The sequence below is a fragment of the Pagrus major genome, chromosome 6 (genome assembly GCF_040436345.1).
Source record: "Pagrus major chromosome 6, Pma_NU_1.0".
Taxonomy (NCBI): Eukaryota; Metazoa; Chordata; class Actinopteri; order Spariformes; family Sparidae; genus Pagrus; species Pagrus major.
This window is the reverse complement of record NC_133220.1, coordinates 39525954-39550519: the sequence shown is the minus strand read 5'-3', so window position 1 is coordinate 39550519 and position 24566 is coordinate 39525954. Positions and strand designations below refer to the sequence as shown.

General features: G+C 40.9%; 2 long non-coding RNA genes across 3 annotated transcripts; both read left to right on the top strand.

Annotated features, from left to right (window-relative positions):
• Positions 1-1365: 1365 nt before the first annotated feature.
• LOC140998587 (uncharacterized) lies at positions 1366-4200 on the top strand. 2 transcript variants are annotated; one of them, XR_012179445.1, is made up of 4 exons: positions 1366-1414; positions 1495-1565; positions 1645-1717; positions 4022-4200. It is a non-coding gene; the product is annotated as an uncharacterized lncRNA (long non-coding RNA). The 2 variants fall into 2 exon arrangements; XR_012179444.1 differs by lacking the exon at positions 4022-4200 and having other exon boundaries at positions 1645-1750.
• A 167-nt stretch (positions 4201-4367) lies between these two features.
• Positions 4368-9229, top strand: LOC140998586 (uncharacterized). Its single transcript, XR_012179443.1, has 4 exons — positions 4368-4420; positions 4521-6633; positions 6729-6895; positions 9122-9229. It is a non-coding gene; the product is annotated as an uncharacterized lncRNA (long non-coding RNA).
• The last annotated feature ends 15337 nt before the right edge of the window (positions 9230-24566 follow it).

Here is a 24566-nt window from a genome sequence, read left to right as displayed (position 1 = left end):
TGTAGATGTGCTGGTAGATTACATCAGTGAAGCATGCTACACAGTAGGCAGTACTAGCATTTGCTCAGAGATCTTTGCCGATTTTCAACCTTACCTCTATCTATCTGAGTTAGGGGTATAGTGTGAAAAATGCCTGCAGTTGTTGCAAATGTTCTCTGTCTCTGGGGCCAGCGCCGTCATTTGACGTCACTGGAGGCGGAAGAACAACAGATTTTGCAGCTGCGCACCAGAGACACGGAGAACATCGTCAACAACTGCAGATGTTTTTCACATTATATCCCTAACTCGGATAGATAGAGGGAAAGTTTGAAAATCAACAAAATTTCCCTTTAAGCCTTTAATTTCCTTTCTTTAGATGTGAAGAGGCAAATCAGTTAGGTGTGTACACCAGTTTGTAATGACAACAATTAGTTGATGGTGACGCCGTTCCCATATTAGAGAAGGAGTAGAATAAGCATGTGCTCTTCATGTCTATATCCAGGCATGACACGTGTGTGAAAATATCAAAAGAAATTGTGAAACATATTCCTATCTTGCCACTAGTTCATTCAAAGGATATCTTTGAAAACACGATCTTCTCTAAGATTAGAGTTTACTGCTGTTTGTTTACTGCTGTCGGCACTGTAATCCCAGCAATGTTCCACTGTTAATAAAGACTACTGACTTGAAAGTTTGCAGCCATGTTTTCAACATAACAGATCTATACAGACTGCATTTATATCACTGTATGGTGAAATTAGTTGTTCTGGGCGATGACCAGGCAAACCATGTCTTGACAGTTTTAAACTTGTTTGATCCAAGACAGTATCAGTATAGGAACAAATGAAGTCATGTCATTTTAATATGTGATTCATATGTTTTTGACTATAGAAACTTGTGTTAAACGTTATAAATTAATACATAAAAAGCATATATTTTTTAAACTGTAATGGTAATTTGCATTGGCTGACATATAAGAATCTTATTTAAAAAAAACAAAAAAAGCATAGTTTACATAACATTAACATACAAAAAGCTATATATAATTGTATATATTCATATATAAAAAGTATATGCTTTTTATACTGATATGGTCATTTTAATTGGCTGACATATAACAGTCTTATAAAAAACATGAAGAAATTATAGTTTCCCTTTAAATTAAATACACTTTACACACAAAAATATATGTATATAAAAAAGCATATGTCTTTATAACTGAGACGTGTGACAGGTCGTCTCCCTCCCTGCCACTATATGGCACTGTGCCAACTTATTGGGCATCCTGATCGAGGGGCGGCACAATGCGCCCTTACATATAGAGGTGCAGACACACCTGTCTCATCCTTTTCCTCCGCTTCTCTCTGGTGGCTGTGGCTTGTCTATCGCGGTGGTTCGGCGTGGCCGTTGCGGGTGTACAATCCTCTTCATTCAGGTAATGCTCTCTGCTAGTCTTCCATTGTTCATGTGTGCGTAACACGGGCACTTTGGTGACGCGATCTCCGCTATTTGTAGCGCAATCGGCTGTGGGGGGACGCATCGCTCCGCCAGAAGCCCTTCCTGGATGCGCTTGCCTGTCCCTTTCAGTAAGTCCACAATTGTCTGCCGTCCCGCGGCTCTGTCACTCAGTTCCCAGCTGATTATTTCTTTGTGTGTCTGATGTAGCTGGGTGATTAAATCGCGGCGCAGGCCGTTGTTCCGCCGCCTCTCTTGGCCTTCACCGTAGCTTTGCGGAGTGGTATGTATGAGTTCATTTTCCAAAAATGTTGGTTTTAATATTTATTTGTGCAGCGCCGCCCCTCCCTACACGCAGAACACGCGCTGTGCGTAGGGCCCCACGATCCATGGGGGGCCCCATTTTGCGCAAGGGGACACATTCTCTGCAAATGCGCAAAGGATGCGCATCGCTGCCGTGAGGCGCGCGTAGAGCACCAAGTCAGCCCGAGGCAGGAGAGAAAAAAAAAAAACGAGTAATCTGACACCGCACACGTTGGCGCAATGATTGACAGCACGCAGCATCTGACCAATCAGCGGTCAGATGCGCCGACAGGCAGTTGGATGCAGGTGGAGAGATGGCCTCCAAACGGCAATATGAATCGGGAGAAAGCAAAAGAAAGACAAAGTCAAAACAAGAGGAGGAACACCCCAGCTGCTAGCCTGCTAATCATGAGACAGAAGAGAGGATAATTCTGGACTGGAGATTAAATTTTCCAGCGGCCCTGATTATCATTTATTGAATGTCTTGTTAACTGCATATACATTCACCTCTGTTGAAAAAGGAGTGGTTAATTGACCAGTTGGTGGTCGTATGTTGGCTCAGGTTTATAGCCTATCAATCTATGCTATCAATAGAAGTTTTGGGCTATTTTTATGGAGGTAAAATGTCGCCATCTCTTGGTGAATTTAAGATAATCCTTTATTTGACCCACAATGGAGAAATTTAAAGCGTTGCAGCAGCAAACAGCAGTATAGGAATATAGAACCTAAGTACAAAATGTAAAAATAAGTATATAAAAATATTTAAATATAGAGGTATCAAATAGCGGCAATAGCTCAGTCCGTAGGGACTTGGCTTGGGGGCTCAGATGTGGCCGGTTCAAGTCCCGCTCAGACAAAAAAAAAAAAAAGTATGATGTGAACTAGTAATGGAGAATACTAGTTCACATCCTGGGCATTGCCGAGGTACCCTTGAGCAAGGCACCGACCCCTAACAATGCTCATTGGGCGCCGCCTTGTGGGATTAAAATAGTATAATAAAATAAAATCATATTGAATATAATTATTATTTGCATTAATTTTAATCTTTGTGAGGCTAGTGTTTACATTAATTTCATTGTGTAATTTACCATTAAGACCAAAACAAATCTTAATAATCTGCTTGTATGATGGATTTCTTGTCATAACAGGGTCAATGCTTAAGTTTGTTACTAAGGGTGACACGGAGCCAGCGCCCAGTACGTCACAAGGGCCATCAAGCACCATGTCTACTGAAGCAGCCTGCATCTGTAAAAGGCTTGTTCCATTGTTGAAAGAGGCTGTTCATTTGATTTGTTCCTACTAATAAAGGTTGTAAACCTAAATGGCCTTTCATGATACAGTCATTTTGTAATGGGGGGGGGGGGGGGCTCAAAATAAAATTCTGCTTAGGGCCCCAATTTGGCCAGGGGCGGCCCTGTTTGAAGGCCAATTACGTCACAACGCTGCGTGAAGGCTGTCCAAATTCGAAGGCTCCTTCAAATGCGGCCCACAAATGCAGCCTGCCCTTCCCTCTTTTTGGAGGACGCACCGCTACTATCCTTCGCGGCCTGCTATATCCCAAGATCCTTTGTGCACCGCTGCTCAGTCCCGAAACAGAAGAGGAAGCAAGAGAAAATGGCGACATCAAGTGGCGCAGACATGACATTCAAATTTAAGTAATGGGTTTATACTCGGCTTTTAGTCATTTGAACATCCAACGCCAGATATGTTAAACTTCAAGGGACTATAAAACCTCCAAATTTCAACTTTCAGTTAAAATACACAAATAAATGTACACGTTTGATAGATTTGAACCAAAACAGACTTTAATGCATGAACACCTGGTGATGCAACCAGGAAATACTCCGAAGGCTAGACCGTCCCATTTAACAATGGTGGACGCGGCCTTCAAGGTCTCTCCGAAGGACCCGGCCTTCGTGGGCCGCAAAGGCTGCGTCCTTGAAGGATGCAGCCCCTGAATTTGGACACAGCCTTGGTGTTTAGGCATTCTGTGAAGAAAGTTAGTTGAAATATTTAATCTTGTCTAGATACTTTTTGTGTTAGTTGTTGTGAGACCATTGAAGTGAAGTAGCTATCAAGTGAGTTTCTGCCAAGTCAGGTGTGTTGAATAGGCTTGATTGCAATGAATGAGGAGCAAAGGACTCTTTGTGCTCAGTGAAGAAGAGAAGACACCGCAGGGTGCAGAGGGGAGGTGGTTATGCTTATGATTTATTTGACATTTAAGCTGACTCTTTTTTGATGTGTTAAATCTACATTTCCTATATGAACCTGTGATGCATGTCAGCTCTCAGAGGAAGGAGGAGTCCTGGTCTGAGCACCAGGGTCTGCTGGAGGAGGCCAAAGAATGGATCGAGGAAGCTTGCCGTAAGCTGCAAAGTAGCGAGCAGTTATCGGAGAAGCGCATGACGATTTACCGGTACTTTTGCATGGCGACCCTGATGATTACGCACCGGAAATCGGAACACACAGTTGTGGATTTCAAGGTAAGCGTGCGCTTATTCTAATGTTGGCTCAGTTTCCCTGCACCTTTGACTCCCGTACATTGAAAGTTGTTTGTGTGCCTACAAAAATAATCCCCCATCACAGGTGACTGACTGGAACGACAGGCAGGTGAGCGTCGGTGCCGGGGTGTTGCTCCAGTTCAAGGAAAGACACAGTGGTAATCAGTGCAGAAGAGGATAGGGTGAGTTGAGCGTTTTTATTTTAACATTAGAGTCAAAAAAACATTTCCACAAGATGGCAGACTTGAAAAACCAGCTTGGCATTTCCTTTCCCACCAACAGTGGTTTGATGCCTACTTCACGGGCATCAGGCCACTCTGCCTGAAGAGGCAAGCTCAAGCGCAGGGTGACAAGGGCTGCTTTTTCATTGGTAAGAAGGGAGGTCCCGTGGCCAATGCCAGGTCCAACTTGGACCACCTCTGGAATCAGTGAGTGTACATTTCTTAAACCGGGTTGAGGCAATTTCACTCATTAAGTGACCGGAACTAGCAGGTTGCTTATGTAACCTGTAACTGGTAATTATTAGTCCTAGTATTGTTAGTTAACTTGTTCTTACACGTCAGACAAGGCATATTGCAACCATTGAACATGAACAACTCTGACTTAAAACTTCCTTTTCTCTCCCTCTCTCTCTGTTTTCCTTTTCCCCCTCTCTTCTACGACACAGCTGTAAGAAAATCAGGGAGTAAGCGGGCCGAAATCTGCCGTCTGGTACATGCCAGGCCGCGGGGACGTCCTCCAGAGACCAAAGGTAAACATTGCCAGTTTCGGTGCTGTAGCAACTCATAATGTAATAACGGCTCATAATGTAATAATTTAAATGTAATAAAAGTTCATAATGTAATAATCGGCTCATAATGTAATGAAACCCTAACCCTAACCCGTATAACGTAATAAGGGCTTTGCGCATAATGTAATAATGTAATAACTTATTACATTAAGAGCCTTATTGATACCGCTCATAATGTAATAACAGCTCATACTGTAATAATAGCTCATATAGTGAGAAAAGTGTTGCATTATCATCATTTTACCTCTCAAATAAAGCTGCAAGTAAAGCAAAAGGCATGGGCTTCAGTGCATTAGTAAACTAAATTAGTGAAACCAAGTATTTAATAGTAATTGCATTCTGACATTTTATTGATGTATAAAGTTGAGCCACTAGGTGGCACCCATGAGAGTTATTTTGGGCCTTTGAGAATGCCGTGCTCACTTCTACTGTGACTATTGCAGGTAAGCAGCACTATTTGTGACCTTTAAAGTTCAATTAATATCTTTGTTAAACCAAGCCATCCACCTTATCTGTTTAAATATTCTGTGTATTAAGATGTTTGTTGGGATAATGTTGTATGTTTTAGCTAGCGGCTAAGCTCCATCACCTATATTATTTATATTTTTCGTGTGTCAACACAAAATGTTTTCAGCCATTTTTGTAGTATAAAGAGCCAAAAGTCTGGGATAGGCGGATTGGTCGGGGCCAATGGTGGGCATACACCTTATCATGAAGCAAGTTTTCTCTGCTCTACCTTTTCAGTTTGCCATCTGCCATCAACCAGCAACACTTAGAGGTACATCAAGGACCTTTGAAGCAGAGGGTGCTTCTTTATAATACTGGCTCTGATGCTATCCCTGACTCTGACCACCATTCAAACCCTGACTCTGACCATCACTCTGACCCCAACAATGACCCTCATGGTGATTCCAGTGATGTCTTTCATGGTGACTCATGTGATGTCCCTTATGGTGACCCCAGTGATGTCCCACATGGTGACCCCAACACCGTCCGTCACACTGACCCTGATATTGTTCCTTCTGCATGTCCTACAGTGCCAAAACATATCTTTCATGCTGACCCTGACACTCCCTTCATTGCTAGCCCTAATTTGCCTTTGCGCGTCCTGTCACCCATTATCCAGTATTGCCCGTTGATGGATATGACTATGCTGGGCACCTTCAACAGAGTTTCCAACTTGTTCAGAGAGCTAACACTGCCATTCCTATCAAGAATTTATATACGTGATTCTTTGGTGGAATGTTTAAATATTGTGATGGATGAAGACTGCTGCAGTAGGGTTATATAAATCAGCTGGAATAGTAATAGTGGCCTTGCATGCAACATCAGGCAGCTCTTCAGCCAAAATGCCATGTTTGTGATTCGACACATATCCTTTGGATGGTTCCATATTAAAGACATTCATTGGTGCCAGTCCGACATCACAACTACCTGATGGCGACACGTGCTTTTCTTTTCTTGCAGTTCTCCATCTGTGAAAGTCCCACCTAAGGACCAATGGGAAGCTTTCATCAAATACTTCCCCTTAACAACCGGAGCCCTCCCCATTTTATTTCAAGTGGAGGTGTATGCAACTTGAACAGCGTGTGCTACATGTCTCAGGTAGGCACCGGCATTGTCTTTGGTATAGGTACTGTATGCTGTCTGTAAAAAATGCTTAGTGTCTTACTTTGATTGCACTCACTCATTGTTTGCAGAGAGGATGCTGCCTTAGCACAAATTATTCACATGTTTGAAAGTGGGATCGACACTGAGACAATGGATATGAGAACTGAGAGGCCGGAGGTAGCCCTACTCTTACGAGAGCGATCAAAACTACCCTTGATGGATGGCGTGTTGTGCCGCAGGGTTCTCAACCAAAGAGGTGAAGCTTTTCATCAACTTGTCATACCTAGCAGTCACAAGGTGTTCATGATGAAGTGGGGCATATGGGCATTGAAAGAACTTTGGAACTAGCCAGAGCTAGATTCTATTGGCCGATAATGGCTAGGTACATTGAGACAAAATGTAAAAGCTGTGAAAGATGTGTTAGACGGAAAGCTAGTGCAAAAGGCATCAAAACTGGTTAACATCAAAGTCAGTGGTCCCCTCGAGTTGATTTGTATAGATTTTCTGTCAATAGAACCTGACTCAAGAGACACTAGAAATGTACTGGTCATAACTGATCACTATACAAAATATGCACAGGCATATCCAACAAGAGACCAGACATCCAAAACTGTTGCCACAGTGTTATGGGAGAACTTCATCAGTCACTATGGTTTTCCCTGCAGACTACATAGTGATCAAGGAGCCTGTTTTGAGTCAGAAGTTGTAGCAAAACTTTGTAGGCATGCTGGAATCTCCAAGTCTCGCACAACACCCTACCACCCAAGAGGGAATCCGGTAGAACGATTCAACAGAACGATTGATCTCTTTGGAACTCTGGATGGGAAAAAGAAGGGGGAATGGAGGAAATATGTTAGGCCCCTAGTACACGCGTATAATTGTACAAGAAATGATGTGACTGGGGAAGCTCCTTTTCTTCTCATGTTCGGCAGAGAGCCGCGTCTTCCCATTGACCTATGTTTGGGCATCAGCCCTCAAGGCCACAACCCCAAAACGCACTCACAATATGTGCGTGACCTGAAGAAAAGACTGAGACATGCATATGAGCTAGCTTCAAGAAATGCTGAGAAAAGGCAGCTGTTGAACAAATGGCACTGGGATGCTAAAGTGACCGCTCTGCCTTTGGAAGTGGGGGACAGGGTCCTTGTAAGGACCCTGAGTCTCAGAAAGAAGCACAAAATCTCAGACAAGTGGGAGTCCACTGTTCATGTTGTTGTCAAACAGCCAGATGAGAGTATCCCTGTCTATGTGGTCAAGCCTGAGGATGGAGAGGGCAGAGAACGGGTCCTGCATCGTGACATGCTCCTTCCCTGTGGGTTCTTACCTACAATCTTGGAAGCGGATCGTGAAAATACTGATGATTCCTTTCATTTTGAGTTGAAGACCGTCCGGTGTTGAATTGTTCAGAAATGTAAACAATCATTTGTTTCCACAAAGAAAGAAAGAGGGAACTATATTTTGTGTTTTTATTTTTATTTCAATCTAGTGATAAAGAGTTAAGGTCATGCAGTTGTGGTTGTGTGTTGATGAAGTGTTGTGAAGATGAAGTTGATGCATTTCAGTCCAGAAATTAATAGTTGTGAATAAACTGGATAGGTAGTATACTGCTACCATAACCCTGGTAAATCCACTTATTGGTTACATAAACAGTGCGGAATGCAATATGTTGGTGAAACAGGTAATACAATGCTTACCAGGTTCATCCAACACAGATATAATATTTCTAAAAAGAAAAACGCACACACTCTTTTGGTAAAACACTTTGTAGAACACAACTGGTCTTCACTTACCGCCACAGTAGTGTAATCCAAGATGGTCCACAGCCCAGAGAAGGAAAATAGATACAACATAAATATTTATTTTAAGAGCATAAATATGGTTATTTTGTTAAGAAGCATAAATGTGTTTTTGGATTAAAATGCATACATTTCATTAAGAGCCACTTAACACAGATTTGGCAATAATTTAATGGAAATGATTTAAAAAATGCCTTTAAGAAATGTGATGATGCTTCCCCTTTAAGGCACTTGTTGCCCTGTGTTTACGCATGCTCCTGGCAGAGCTGAGCAGCAGAGCCATAGACATATATACATAGACGCCTCATTGAGCGCTGGACCGTACGTCGACGTCGCCGCCATATTGGAGGAGGCAGATCTGCCCCGTGAACTAATACAAGTGAATGGAGTGAACTTTAGAAAGCTCCTTCCACAATGTGCTATAAGTTAATGTCTCTCATTTACACATTCACACACGTACGAATATATTCAGGAAACAGATAGGAACCAAAAACAACATCTGTAACGTTCTCTGATGATTATAAACGTTAACTACTCCTTACATGTTCAGTATACAGGTAGGCACCAAACCACCGGATGTACTTTTATAATGTTTTTATTAGTGTTTACAGCTGCCAACGTATGTAACGCTGCTACTGTGATGATACATGACGGTTAAATATTGAATCTTTGTCTATAATAACCAGATCCTGACACGTAAATGTGATTGAAACGTCGCCCTTGCCAGATGCAGACCTGACGGCCAGCCCCCTAGACCGATCCTTGCTCGTTTCCTGAGATTCCAGGACAGGGAACGGATCGCTGAAGCTGCGTGGAAGATGGGAAAGGTGCACTGGGACAAGCATCACATCATGGTCTTTCCTGACTACTCCAAACTTGTCACCGAGAAACAGGCTGCTTTTAATCAATGCAAATGCCTGCTTCACGAGCGTCGGATCAAGTTCTCCGTGATGTATCCAGCTGTGCTCTCCCCGAGGACGGTGGACGGTGGACGGTAGACGTGAGTTCACAGACCCCAAAAAAGCACTGGAATTCATTCGCTCTCTGCTCCCGTGAAAGCATATTCATATTCTGCCCTTAAGTTACCTAGAACCATCCAGTTGAACTGTACACGTCTCTCATTTACACTGTTAAACACATCTGAATATGAAAGAGATATTTCATTTACTATTTTGGATGGAGGCATTATGGCTTTTATTATACCTATCATTTTTGGTTGTGCTCTGATTCAGATTGTTATTTGTCTATACTGTTGGCATTAGAGTTGCTATAGTAGGGGGAGCATATCTGTAATGTATGTCACTCCCTGAACTTACTGGTGTACCTTTATTTTATTACTCACCCACTTATTATTTCACCTGTTTTTGGGGTGGAGAAATACATTTGTTTTGTTTTGTCTTCTTCCGTTCCTTCCCACCATTTCCATTAGCACTATAGACCAACCCAGAGCTGATAAGGGCTTAATGGGGAGACATATGCCTCAGATAGACATTACTAGATGAGTGGAGAGATACTTAAAACTAACTTGTTCAAGTATTTTGGTTATATTTGACTGTTTATTGCTTATGACCCTTACACAGCTCTTGTACTGATGTAGCCCTTACTAATTTTTAGCTACATAATTATAGCTGCATGACTGCCCTCTTCGCGAGCTGTTAGACTGTTCAAAGTCACGGACCAAGTTTTTTGTGTGTTCGGTTTGGTGCTTTTTGAGCACCTGCAGGTGACGGCAGTTCACGGGCACCATGTATCAATATGTATACACATCTTTTTTTCCTGTCATATTGTTTTCTTTTTTCTTTTTCCCCAATTCTTTTCCTGCCCATGTACATGATGCTTGTTGCTCAGCGAAGGTGGTTCCTAATGATAGGTTACATCCCCTACATGCATCGGTTACTAGACCTACTCCAATATAATGATGCTGGCTGATAAAGGAAGGACCTTGAAACTAATGACATGGAACGTGCAAGGTCTTAACCACCCTATCAAAAGGAAAAAAGTCATAACATTTATTAAGTCGAAAAGATGTGATATAGCATTTCTGCAGGAGACTCACTTATTAACTCAGGAATCTAGAAAGCTTTGCAGAGATTGGGTTGGTCATGTCTCCGCCTCATGCTGGAATGGTCATAGCAGGGGGGTAGCAATTCTAGTCCACAAACAAATGCAATTCAAATGTATTAGGGAAAGTATTGATGATGCTGGACGGGTTTTGTTACTTCTCGCTGAGATTCAGGGCCATAAAGTAATATTAGCTAATGTTTACGCCCCTAATATTGATGATCTCACATTCTTTGGGCAACTAAAGTGTAAACTCAACGATACCCGATTTTGATGGGGGGTGACTTTAATCAGGTTATGGATAACATATTGGATCGTAGCACCCCATCACAGCGTCAATGCAAATCAGCCTCCATTATGCACAAAATGGACAAAGCTTCTGGTCTAGTTGATGTCTGGCGGTTATTAACCACAAGAGATTATACTTTCTATTCCCCGCGTCACAATACATTTTCTAGGACCGATTATTTTTTTGTTTCTGGATTTGGTATCTCCTCCATAGTATCTAGCTCTATCGGTAGCATTCTTCTCCCAGATCATGCTCCTGTGTTTCTTTGTGTAACCCCTTTTTGCAATACCCCTAAATCCCCCAGGTGGAGGCTCAATTCCAGCCTTTTGCTTGACCTAAGTTTCAAAGAATCTTTAAGGACTCAAATTAATCTTTTTATAGAAACTAATTTGGCGTCAGCACCATCTGCTGGTGTGGAATGGGAAGCGTTCAAGGCCTTTATTAGAGGTCATATAACACAACATGCTTCTTTCAAAAAGAAATCTAACATAATAAAACAATTTGGAGAGGAAGTTTTATGCCGCTGAAGCTGTATTTAAGCAAAATATGACCCCCTCAAATCTCACTAATCTGACCAGACTAAAATATGAACTTAACTCCATTCTGACTCAGAAGGCAGAGTTCTCTCTTTTCAGAGCTAGGCAAGAATACTTAGAAGAGGGCGACAAAGCAGGAAGATTGCTGGCTAGATACATTAAACAGAGAGAGGCTCAGAGCACAATAGCAGCAATTAGGACAGAAGGTGGTGCTGTTACGCGGGATCCCAAAGAGATAAATAAGATATTCAGAGAGTTTTATGCAACGCTTTACTCGTCAGAAACGCAAGTTGACCAGCAAGAGATGCATGCATTTCTGACCTCCCTCACTCTCCCCACCTTATCAGTGGACCAGGTAGATTTGCTTGACGCGCCAATCACTAGGGAGGAGATTGTGGATGTTATTAGAGGCCTTCCATCTAGCAAGGCGCCAGACCCGGATGGCTTCACAGCAGAATTTTTTAAGGTGTATGCTGAGGAACTCTCCCCTCTACTTCTGCAAATGTATAGTGAGGCACTGGATAAGGGCACTAATTTCTCTCATTTTAAAGAAGGATAAGGATCCGCTAGACTGTAGAAGCTATAGACCAATCAGTTTGATTGGCTGTGACAGTAAAATTCTTGCTAAGATTCTAGCTGTAAGGTTAGATAAGGTGATAACCAACCTGATTCACCCCGACCAGGCTTTTTTCGCACTCGGAGCTCAGCTGATAATATTAGACGTTTGATTGACATCATGTGGACCTCTCAAAATGCGCCTCCCCTGCTGCTGCCCTCTCTTTGGATGCTGAAAAGGCATTTGACAGGGTGGAGTGGCAATATTTGTTCTCCACCCTGGAAGCTTTTGGTTTTGGCAGGATATTTATTAGCTGGGTCAAATCTTCTATACACCAAGCCTAAGGCCTCAGTGACAACGAATAGCATAATCTCACAGTCCTTTGAGCTCCATAGAGGCCCTAGGCAGGGCTGCCCTTTGAGCACTTTACTTTTTGCACTGGCGTTGGAGCCTCTAGCAGCGGCTATTCGTAAAGACCCTGACTTTCCAGGTATCCAAGTAGGCAGTAGTAGTCATAAACTGATGCTTTACGCGGATGATGCCTTGGTCCTGATAACAGAGCCAGAACGCTCTCTCCCTGCTCTGTTCAAAACCATTAAATTGTTTTCTAAATTATCTGGATATAAAGTGAACTGGGCCAAATCAGAGGCTCTTCCTCTGACTCCCTACTGCCCCAAGACCTTATTCCAACCTGGTGATTTCACTTAGCCCCAATCAGGTATTGAATATTTAGGCATCCTTTTCCCCCCGTCGTTGAATGATTTGGTCCAGGTTAATTTTGAGCCCCTTCTGAACAAATTTAAGATTGATATAGAACAGTGGTCTCGACTATTACTTTTACCTCTGGGGCAAGGTCAATGTGATAAAAATGAACTGCACCTACAAATTTAATTACCTATTACAGGCACTACCAATGAAGATCCCCCAAAATATTTTAAGTAGTTTAATAGGCTGTGCAACACATTCCTATGGAACAATAAGCGACCCAGATTAAGCTTGAAAAAATTACCGAGGCCAGTGGATCAAGGTGGACTGGGGGTCCCGAATTTGCTTTTCTATCATTATGCATTCAGCCTGAGACACTTGGCGCACTTGGCGCTACCTCCTGAGAGAGCACCCCCGTGGTTTGGTCTAGAAAGCCCTTTGTGTAATCCACTCCCTCCTATGCATTATATCACCACTAAGCTTTCATTAGAGGCACAGAGTCATCCTATTATTTCACACTTACAGTGGGTATGGAAAAGAATGGCGTTCATATTCGATTTTGATGCAAACCTCCACACTGCAGCCTCCATGTGGACCAACCCTAAACTCTGCATAGGGAAATCACCTTTTCTCTGGAAGTCATGGGTCGACAGGGGAATCCTGGCCCTTGGAGACCTATATACTGGGGTCAACTCAAGTCCTATTCTGATATCAAGACACAACTCCACCTACCCCAGAATCAGTTTTCGAGTACTTACAACTCAGACACCTGCTGTTGCACACATTCGGGTCTCTTTCAACACCTCCCCCCACTGTAAGCTTCCTCACACAAATAATGAAAATTTTTGGTAGAGGTCATGAAGCTTCAGTGTATTACTTAATGGTTTTGAAATGCTGAAATGCTGCACTTAGCCAGACTGGCTGCACTGGAGGGCCTATCATACAGGCTAATAAACAGAGTGGAAGGCTTCAATTTGAAATGGGAATGATACTTGTCCAATATGAAAGAACCTGTGTAGGAGATATGGTAGCCAATCTGAACATGACACCTAGCATCGCTGAGCATGTTACACGTTATGATCTGTTATTATTCTTAGTCCCCCCCCCCCCCCCTTTTTAAAAAAAAATTAATTAATTAATTAATTTTATTGTATTGCTGTTGTGCTGTCCTGTTTTATCCTTTGTTAGATTGCTCGTCTCGCTTTTTTTGGTTGTTTTTCTCCTTTTCCTGGAGTGCAAGCATTGTATAACATAGTTATTTGTTTACTTGCTGTATACAAGTCTCAACATTGTTTCGTAACCAACATTTTCCACATGTGTACTTGTAATGTGTGATATTCAAAAATCCCAATAAAATATTAATCATAAAAGTCTTCAAAATCTAAAAATAACAGCACCTACTGATAACATAGATGTCAAATGTACTATTATAATCATCTTTGTTTAAAAATATACTTTTTGTTAAAAAATGTTGGCCCTTTAAAGTTGTGTCTCAGATCTTTGTCAACTCCAGATTTCTACAAAAGCATAATTTAATCAGGCATAAAAACGGTCAGCTATATCCTAAGGACCCCTGTTTCACTTCCTGGTTTCAAAAAAAGGCGGGAATGCTGTTTAGGCACTATTTTCTGATAAATTCATGAAATAATATTGCTATCAGGTGTGTCTCAACCATAACAGGTCAACTCAGTTGCCCTTCTAAATCAAAACAGAATATGAATTGTGGTTTAAAAAGGTGTATTTTGATTAGCATTAAGAGAACTCTTAGCATCTTTCAAAAATAAAATGGCTACTCACTACAACTATGCTGTGAAGTGAAAAAAAGTGACATTTCGTCAACACCGTAAGACGTCAACTCCGTCAGATATTGCATCTTATGGAGTTGACATCTGTGCTGACGGAGGTGACATAACTCTCAGTTCTCTTTAATAATTGAATAATGTGTTTGAAATCAGTACTTTATTTTCAATTAAATTACGAGCGAAGCATGCATCCGAATGTGTCATAAACTCTCCACAAACCATGACTGAGAAGATGATTAGCGGAAGTGACTTGAGAAATCCCTCAATTAAGAGTACCCTTTTTTTCCACCATGCTTTGGTAAATGAGTTCTCCGCAAGCAAACACAAAACTCCACCCAGGAAACAAGCATTAACCTTATCAGGAAAAATTCTGACAAAATATCGCATTTTCCACAAGATCCAACAGTTTGGAATATCTTGTAAATCTCTGAACAAAAAACAAACCAAGGCAAAACAAGCAAGATACCTCCAGGTCATCACCAAAGACGTTCAAGACTTCTTCCACAACTCTGCCCGGATTACAACAGACGAACAAGACACCATAACAAGGAACAAAGTAAAGCATCAGAGGATGATCTTGATGGACAGCATGATAAACCTACACAAGGAATTCACCACAAGCAACCCTACAGTAAAACTCAGCTGCTCATCCTTTTGTGCCTTAAGGCCCTTTCATACATGCCTATGTAAACTTCATGAGAATGCAGCTTTAATGTTGGAGGTGCTGAAATAGTCGGGGGTTGTGGATTCAGCAAAACTGGAGGATAGTTTTAAATTGGTGTGTTGCACACCAGCGACTGAGTCCTGCCTCCTTTGAAAATGTACACGCTGTGTAAACAAGCAGACATTGCTGCTCCCAGAACATGAAGCAACTAATGTTCACTGGAGACAATGGGAAAGAGTGCGACAGTCAACAGCAGATGAAACATACACCTCAACAATAATGATAACTCATGAAGGCAAGCTCTCAGAGCTCATACAATTATATGAGGAAAAACTCAAAAGTAAAACCACAACACGTGTGTCTTGTCCGGAACCAGTCACAAGAATACCGCAACCTGATTCAAATGTGCAAAGAGAACGAAGTCATCGTACACACTGATTTTTCAGAGGCATGGAAATGCGAGTACCATGCTGAAGTCCAGGCATGCCATTTCGGACAGAACTTACCTCTGTTAAATTTACATACTGGTATGTATTACACAAAGGAAGCAAAGTCAGGATTCAGCACAATCTCTGACTCTAAACGCCAAGATGCTGCATCCATTTGGGCCTACATGGATCCTGTACTGAGAGAGATACAGAGGGCACATCCATCAGTTGATACAGTACATTTCTGGTCAGATGGTCCAAGCAAGCAATACAAGAATAAGAAAAATTTCATCCTCCTCAGTGACATTCCTCTGAAATTGAGGTTTAAAAGGGCAACGTGGAACTTTTTTCCAACTTCACACGGAAAGGGCGCTCCAGATGGAATTAGAGGGGCAGTGAAGAGGGCAGCTGACAGTCTGGTTTTAAGAGGACATGACATTGTCAATGCCAAGCAGTTCCATGACAAGTTTTCCAACAGCCTTAACAATGTACTACTCTACCTCACTGATGGACAAGAAATGGAGAGGTTCGACAAAGTCCTTCCTCCTAACCTGAAACCTTTGCCTGCAACAAGAAAGATTCACCAGGTCATCCCAAATCAAAAGAGTCTCTGGTACAGAGAATTGACATGTTTCTGCAGTAAACCAAGAATGTGTCACTGTTTCAGTCCAGTTTGTTTTGCTTTAGGCACTGAGAGAGGCAGCATGAATAACCAGAGATATTCTGCAGCCCCCAAAGAAAATGTCAGTCCTTCCAGAAAAATGCGGAGTTTTTTTGTGATTGTTGCGGGCAAAAATCTTTGATTATGCGGCATGTTTGCAATGGAATATGCAGGATATTTATGCAATTTTATGCGATGAAATTGCGGGAATTTGCAAAAACTGCGGTTTGATGAATAAGAAGAAAAAAAGTGATTCCCCCAACACTCTGTTACTAGGCTCACTAGGCTACTACCTTAATGTAAAGAGTCATTTCTAATGACTTCCTATGATAAGCAAGCATACTACATCACAGAAAGTGCTGGGAGTAATTAAGTTCTCAGCTTTCTGATGACTTCACTTCATAACGTTCCCAAGGCAACAGGAGGAAAATGGCTGCTCTTGTGTGAAGTAAACGCAACATTTTTCAACTTTCTGCGAAGATATATGTGACTTTTTTGCAACGAAAATGCGGGGATTATGAAATCATGCAAGCCCTGCATATTTTGCGCATTTTGCGCGGAAATCGGAGATTTATGCGGCCAAAGTGTGGCGTCTTTGAAAAAAATGCGGCCCCTGCATAAATGTGCGGACTTTGGCTGATTATGCGTTGAATTATGCAATCGCATAATCATGTTTTTCTGGAGGAAGAAGAGCCACCATCAGGCCCTGAGGGCACATCCACAGGAATAACTGCTGAGAGTATTAAACCTGGGGACTGGATGGCAGTAGTTTATGAAGAGCACTGGTGGTTGGCCAGAGCTGTTTCTGTGGATGGTGAAAACCAGGATGTGAGAGTGGAATTCCTGCATCCCCATGGCCCCAATGAGAAATTCACACCTCAACATGGCAGGGGAGATGAATGCCTTTGCCCAGTTAAAGATGTTCTTGTTAACCTGGTGGGAAATGCAGCTCCTATGCGTCTCAGTCGAACAAGGGAAATGTATAGCATTTCTCCAGATGTAATGGACTTCATAGAATGTGAACACATTAGCCATCTGCTTCCTGGTGACTAAACAGCAACAGTTTTGTTACACAGGCCAATGTCCAATGTCAATGTCAGATATGTTTCTTTATTTCTGAGCCACAAATCTTTCAAGCAATGGCATTGTCTTGCTACAATGTACACAATTTCAAAATGTCATTACAAAGTATAAATCATATAATTTGCATGGAGGGCTTCTTAAATTATGATAGTCAAATGTCCCATTTATGGTTACTGGCGCAGAAAATCACAGATACTATCCCCATCCAATTTTCTGACCTATATATGTCCTTACATTTTTGTATTGCAATATTGAATTTAGATATGTCGTCCCATCCCTAGTTGTAATAAATGGTGGCTGTTTAATTCAGGGGAAAATAGGTCTTTCACAGTTATTGTTATTTAGTTTGAAAGTTGATCAGTTTGGTTACAAAGTTTCTCAATCATGTTCTCAATCATGTTTGGAATGGCTTTCTGTGTGCTTCCAGTTTTTAAGGTTTGTATACTATTATGTTTCATATGCGTCAACTCCGTCAGTTGGCTGTCAACTCCGTCATAGAGAAGTCACCTCCGTCAGACGGACTTTTTCTGTGATATTCATGAAATATATGTTCATAATGGTTTATAAAATGAGTTCATGTCAATAAAAAGTGTCTTTGGTACACCTAATGTGTGTCCTTTGTGTTAAAAAATTATATGTTGTTTATCGCGAAGACAAATGACATTATCAACAAAAATTGTAAGTTGGCAACATTATAATGGTATTTATTTCTTGAATAAGAAAATATTAAACATTTTTATTATACAGCTAATTAAATCATCTTGTATTTAATACAACAAAAATCATCAAACATTTCCTTAATGTTTTATATTATAATACTATGACTTTTTGTGTGCCTGACGGAGTTGACAAAGTTCAAGTCCTCAGCTGCAAAAAATGCTATTTAAGAAAAAATTAAATCACTGGGTGGTTGGCCCATTAAAAGGTTTAATAGCCAAGACTTTGATCTTTTAAATATATCTTCCAAGCATGATTGAAGGTTAAAAATAAAAAAAAAAACAAAATAAGGTTTTGTCACAATTCTCAAGAATGGGTGATTTATTATTTATATGGCTTATTATACTCAACATGGAACAGAGTGCTACAAAAAATATTTTTTTAAGTACATAGCCTTTTGCACAAACTGTCTTATAGAGCTCTGGGTTGTGGTGGTGTAGTGTAGACACTGTGTAACCACTAAGTGGAATTTAACCAGGGTTATGGTAGCAGTTTACTACCTATCCAGTTTTATTCACAATTTTCAATTTCTGAACTGAAATGCTACAAATGCTAGAAGTGGAAACCATAGAAATATACATTACCATCAACATACAACCACAACTGTATGACCTTAACTCTTTATCAATAGATTAAAATAAAAATAAAACACAAATATATTTCCCTCTTTCTTTCTTTTCTGAAAACAAATGATTGTTTACGTTCTCTATAAACAATGTAATTATTATTTTTACTCTTTACAAAGGCACCGGACAAGATGCTCCTTGTCTGTTTGAATTGGGAGTCCCTTTCTCAACCCACGAGAATAATTCAATACCGGACGGTCTTCAATTCAAAATGAAAGGAAGCCTTTGTTTTTCCTTTTAATTGTCGTTAGCAAAACAAAATATGTTTAGTACTGGCCAGCAAAAAAATAAAAGTTATATAGAGATCTATATGTGAAGTGCAGTGTGATGTTTTGCCTGAAAATATCAGACGGGGTCCAAGAGGTGGCAGGCGGCAGCTGTTCTCCCAGTAGCCACAGGAAAAGCACAGTCTCTGCTCCAATGACGACCCACTAGCAAGGAAACATCGTATTTATAAATGAAATGAAGGCAGGCTAATACAGAGCACTGACGAGCAGGACACACGGCAATACACAGCAATAATGATCTTCTGAGCCCGCGATCCCTACCAGAAGCACCATACTATTGGCTGTCGTAACACTGTCGTAATATGACACCGTCTAAAGGGCACTACACAAAACGATACTAACTGAAAACATCAGCTGACTGAAACTACAGCTGGGTTACAACTGCAGCAGCAGCAATAGATGCAGCAGACAAACTGGCACTTTCATTAGTAGCAGGTTCACTTCCAACTGATCTGATGAATGTACAGTTCTAATGTGCCTGTGCAGGTTAATGTAGAGCCTGCTCGATATGAGATTTTAACCTTGCATACTCTGTTCATACTTACCATAAAAGTTAAAAACAACAATTCATACTTACCTTAAAAAGTTAAAACAACAATTCATTAGTGGTGGGTATCGTTAACAGTGTGTGCACGCCTGACCAATTATCAATTAGTTTTTGAGTTTAGTCAACACGTGAGAACTCGTCTGACATGGAGAGTCTCCTGTTGTGTGCTACATGTGTGAAATAACAACTATAGTCTGGACTTTGTCTGCAGTGTATCTGTGTAAACGGCTTCATTCAGCGTCTCTCCCTCCCCTCTGGCACCGTGAGTTACCATGGTTACAGGAACGCTGCCTGATTGTAGCTCAATGCTGAAATCTTGTATTATAACATATAACAAAGCCTCAGAGCTTCTTTGATTACTAACAGTATGTTAGTGATGACAGAAAGGTGATAACTCACCATCAGACTGACAAGGCTGCAAAAGTTGCTGCTTGTATGATGTATTTTTCTGTTAAACAATAAGAGGCTCACTTTAAACAATATTATTATTATTATTATTAGTAGTAATAATAATAATAATAATTATAATTAATGATAATGATGATGATGAGAAGAAGAAGTAGAAAAATAGCGTACTGAAAAGCTCTGTAGATGGTTGATTATTCGGAAGAGTAAAGACAGTTTGATTTCATAGATTGAAAATTACATTGAAAAGACAAAAAACATTTTAAGTGTGAATGGAACAGCTGTTCAGATCATCCTCCTGTAACACACTGTTGGTCAAATATTTAAACTTTATGTCTGCATTAGAGAACATGGTGTGGGGTGAGGCTGTAAATCTTATCTTATTTTTTTAGCACGTGTCAAGTAACGTGCCCTGTAACATGTTTCACAAATTACAAATTGGGAATATGACTTGGCTACAGCTCGAAAATACATTTCAGTCAAAAGATTTTTTTTTGCTTTAATCCATGCATAGCTGTATTTTGCACAGATGATTATTGCTTTTATTTACTCCTTGCTGTATTTATTTTATTTACTTACTTATTTTCTTTTTACTATTAGTATTGTAGTTCACTTCAATATCTTAGTATGATCTGGACGTGTAAGAACTTTTTAACTTTTTTAACAACTTTTTAAGTTGGATGATGTGTGATATGTGTCTGTTTTTTCCATATGTGTGTATGAGGACTCTACTGCAAACAAAATCTACCTCTGGGTACTAATAAAGTAACTTGAACTTGAACTTGAAATAATGATGAGGTGATAGATCCAACATACGGAACACATGCTACTTCTTCCTCTGAAGAAGCCCCCACATCGCCTGCTGCAGAAATGGAAGAAGGGTATGAAGTGAAGGAAATGATGAACATGATGATGAGGTAGAACCTGAAGCTGAAATGGAAGAAGTGTCAGAAGTGGAGGACTGCACTTATGATGATGAAGAGGAAAAATCAACTGATGAGAAAGAATCTGAGGAAGAGGACCCAGCTGAGATAGAAGAATATTTCCAGTCAAAGGATGAAACATTGATCTGGTCTTCCATCCCTCCCAGTGATGGAGGATGCATGTTGACAGCAGAGAGAGAGAGAGAGAGACAAACTACCATGGTCCAACCGCATATGCAAGGTCTTGTATTGATGTCATAAAGCCCACTTTTGACCTGTTTCTGCCCAAGCCTATTTAAGAGGTGGTGCTGAACATGACAAACAAGGAGGGGCAACGTGTGTATGGCAACAAGTGGAGAAAGATGGATCGAATGGTCCTGCAGGCATATGTGGGTATGTTGATTCTTGCTGGCGTGTACCGATCCAGTTAAGAAGCTACAGCTAGTTTATGGCAAGCTGAGTCTGGCATGGAAATTTTCCGTGCTACCATGACACTCAAGATGTTTCATAAAATCTCAAGAGTGATTCGATTTGATGATAAAGACACAAGAGAAGATCGCCGTGCACGAGACAAACTTGCTCCCATTCGAGACTTATGGGACAAGTGGGTGTCTCTCTTGCCGTTGATGTATGATCCATGCACTGATGTGACTGTGGATGAGCACCTGGTCGCCCTTCAGAGGTCGTTGTCATTCAAACAGTACATCCCGAGTAAACCAGGGAAATATGGGATAAAAATATGGGCAGCATGCCATGCCAGGCCCAGCTATGCATGGAACATGCAGGTATTTACTGGCAAACCTGCTGGTGCGCAATCAGAAATCAGGGCATGCGAATTGTCCCTAACATTACAGAAGGGCTCCAGGGGAAAACAATCACCTGTGACAACTTCTTTACTTCACATGTCCTTGGCCTGCAGCTGCTGAAAAGAAAGCTGTACATGGTGGGAACAGTACTGAGGAATAAGCCCAAGCTACCCCCTGCACTGGTGTCAAAAACAGACAGGGCTCGGTTCTCATCGAAGTTTGCCTTCACCGAGACCCATGCTCTGGTGTCATATCGCCCCAAAAAACAGAAAAATGTTCTTCTGATGAGCACTCTGCATCGGGATGCTGCTGTGAGCAACAGGGATGACAAAAGGCCAAAAATCATCGAAGATTACAATCACAACAAAGGGGGTGTCGATAACCTTGACAAGGTAATGCACATTTATTATTCATAATATTTATATTATATATGGAAAGGAATAATGCATTGAATTTGTGTGTAGGGAAATAAACTTCCTTTCCTGAATATTTTTTGGTATGTTTCAGGTTACCAGTGTGTATACGTGCAAAAGAATGACAGCCCGTTGGTCCCTCGTTGTCTTCTACAACATTCTTGACGCGTCTGCATACAACAGGAGGAGACTGTTCTTGGAGGAGCTCGGGCGACAGCTGGTGATACCTCACAACAAGCGACGCAAGGTGAGCATTAAGCTACATTTCTGTTGCTCTTCCTTCTCCCTAATCTGAAAAGTTAATTTAGAAAAGTTAAATGTTTTGGAAATGAATGTTGACATGTTGTATATGTCAGGTAATGAGTTGGAATAAAGCTGACTAAAAAGTTGAAACACAGAGGTGGGTGATAATTTATACTTTGTTTTATAAACAGTCAAACCAGACGGGGTCATTTTTGACCCGGGATGAGAACAGGTGTGATTATTTGCTGCCATTAAAAGAAATGGTGGTTTAAAAACAGCGTCCTAACTCAACTTTGACATATACCAGTCTGTGATGATCTATCAACACACGTGACTCTGATCGTTAACTATAGTCAGAATTAGTGATGATTTTATTTATTTTTACTCAAAAACAAGGTAAAAGTTCATTTAAATGAGGTCTTATAGGCGTTAAATTTCAAATGGAATAAAGAAATGGTGTTAATGTGTTTGAATGAAGTTGTTATTAAAGGTGTAACACAGTATTGGGTAAAGTATCCACTTTATATTCTTTAAATAACAGTCAAACCAGACAGGGTCAATTTTGACCCCAGAGGACAGCAGGTGTGATTATGTGCTGCCATTAAAAAAAAATTAAAATGATTCAAAAATGGAATCCTCACTAAACTTTGACATATACCACTCTGTGATAAGTCAAATAGTCAAAATGATATAAAGTCAAAATACTTAATTGTTTCATTTTATTTTCACTCAAAAACAGGGTATACTTTTATGTAAACAAGGTATATTGGCCCTAAATACCTTAAAAAGTTAGTCCTTAATTAGATCATTTCATAAATACATAAATTCATACTTACTTTAAAAACCTACATTCAGATTATTTCATGTACAAAAAAGTTTAAATCTGTAGGGGAACTATAGTATTGCTCCGTAATGTAGAAAGGGGGCGGGACCATTGAAACACAAGAGTAGAGGGATATAAAATGATACGCTCAGGAGAAGGAGCTCACCTTCGCTCAGACCACTGAAAGGGAAGCATCTCTCCACAAGTCAGTCAGACAGTTAGCATTTGTTTGCAGGCCTGAAGAAAACCCAGACAGGGTCGAAACAATGCCCCAGGCACTCGCATTTTTTGTTTAAAACATTTAAAAACAATTTCATTTCTTTAGTTTATATCAAAATTTGAGTTTAAAAATATTAATTCAGATAAAACAGTTCATTTCATAAATGAATAACAAACATCTACGTTATTACATATATACCAAAAGGCTACACCAGAATTAAAAAACAATTGAAAAATATTTACCTACAAGGATGGGAAATTTTGATGGAGGGTGGACTGTGGGGGTCGAGTACGACCGGGGGAACGACCGTGCACCTCCTGTCCCCTTCAGGGGGCAGGCTCAGTTCCCTCAGCCTAACCCTATCTAATTTATTTTGAAAGTATGGTTTCACATAGACAGGACATGGAGCTCGGTGGGATGGTTATTTGGCCGGATTTCCCCCTCAGGGTCCTTGAACCTAGCATGCTTTGACTTATTACACCATTTTATTGCACTGGTTTTGTGTGCCTACCTGTTTTATTCGATAATTATTTGCATTCTTATTCATTAACCCTTTCTCATCTCAGGGGGGTGCAACCCACGCCATCCCCCACCCTACCGATCACAAATGAATAGAAAACCCCCCACTCCTATTACCCCTTTCCCCCTCCCTTTTTCTCTGTTTCCTCCACTTCAATCCGGCAATCATTTTACATGCCCCCACAGATGTAATGGCATCATCCCTCGATGGTGCAAGACATAACTTCCCGCTTACCACACGGGGGGACCTGGGTTCGCGTCCATCACTCAACCATGTATATAATCCTTACTGTATTTATATATTGCTCCTCCTGACCAGCACAAGGAGGAACACTCTTCCCAGAAAGACACACGGGTTCGAGTCCCACATCAACCTTCTGAGCACTCCTCCTTATGCTCACATTGACACACACCCACACATTATAGCTGAGTGGACGGGGCTTCGCTCTTCCCTGCTGCCCGTGCAAACAAACCTCCCCAGGTATCTTAACAACACTATTTCCTCTACCTAACCCTAACCCCGCTTCCATGGAAAGACTATTGCCCTAATTATTAACTCTGCCAAGGAGGTTATGTTTTTGCCAGCATTTGTTTGTTTGTCTGTCTGACTGTTAGCAAGATTACTCAAAAAGTTATGGATGGATTTTGGTGAAATTTTCAGGACTGGTAGGTTATGTCCCAAGAAACAATCCATTAAATTTTGGTGCATATCTGGATCCAGGGGAACTAAGCTGACTTGGTGGAGGTTTGTGCTTTGCCAGTAGTTCTAATTAATTTATGTGTCCCTTCTTTGTATTACAGGTTTCTGTCTTTCAGA